Genomic DNA, 866 nt, shown 5'->3' with positions numbered 1-866 from the left:
GTATCAACTGAGCTCGCTGTGCTTCTGCTAAAGCAAACGTTTTTGTCACGGATTGCAGCCAGGCGCCTGTTGGCTCCGCCCCAGATGTTTAAACTTGATGTCGAAGAACTGCCAGGATCTTCTTGAATGGTGGACCAGGCTCGAGGGGCCGAATGGCCTACTCCAGCTCCTAATCCTTACATGTTTCTGATCATATGACCTTTCACAGGAGAACAATCTCGCCCTGAGCATGCATGAGGAGAAAGCTCCAGAAAATATTCCCACCCGGTGAGCTTTCGCGTGTGAGGCGAACGTGTTAACCGCGACACTGCGGAAACATCGCCACTTTCAGCACCCGGTCAGACAGAAATGTTAAGCGAGCAGGTGAACTGCTGAATCCCACTTTTAAGGAGCTGGTCGTGGTGCCAAGCAAATGAGTTTTGCTTAATGACTAAAAATAAGAAAAGGGATTTGAAACCGCGCTTTAAGAGCAGACTGCAAACTGAACGCAGCACCTTCGACGGCTCGGCCATCCAGACTGTAAGTTCATTTAAATTTTGAACTTTTGTGTCTTGTGACATGAAGTAAATGAAGGCAATTGGCATATCTGTGCCTGACACCAGGGAAACAAACATTGGAGCAAGTGTCAGGTTATTGCCAAACAGCAAAGAAGTTTGCAACTTTTGAAGAACAATGATCCCAACATGATTTGAATACACAGCTTTCTGATCGGGAGTCAGACACACTACCGTTGCACCACGAGGTCTACAGTGCAAATTGTCCATGTTTGGAAACATGAAGGTTCCTGAAACACAGTTTCATTTACCCTGCATTGGTGCAATGAAAGGGCTTTAAAATCCCCGGCCACTCCCACCGTGGGTCAGACA

The sequence above is a fragment of the Pristiophorus japonicus genome, unplaced genomic scaffold (assembly GCF_044704955.1).
Source record: "Pristiophorus japonicus isolate sPriJap1 unplaced genomic scaffold, sPriJap1.hap1 HAP1_SCAFFOLD_112, whole genome shotgun sequence".
Lineage (NCBI taxonomy): Eukaryota > Metazoa > Chordata > Chondrichthyes > Pristiophoridae > Pristiophorus > Pristiophorus japonicus.
The sequence above is the reverse complement of the archived record's forward strand: the minus strand, read 5'-3'. Positions refer to the sequence as shown.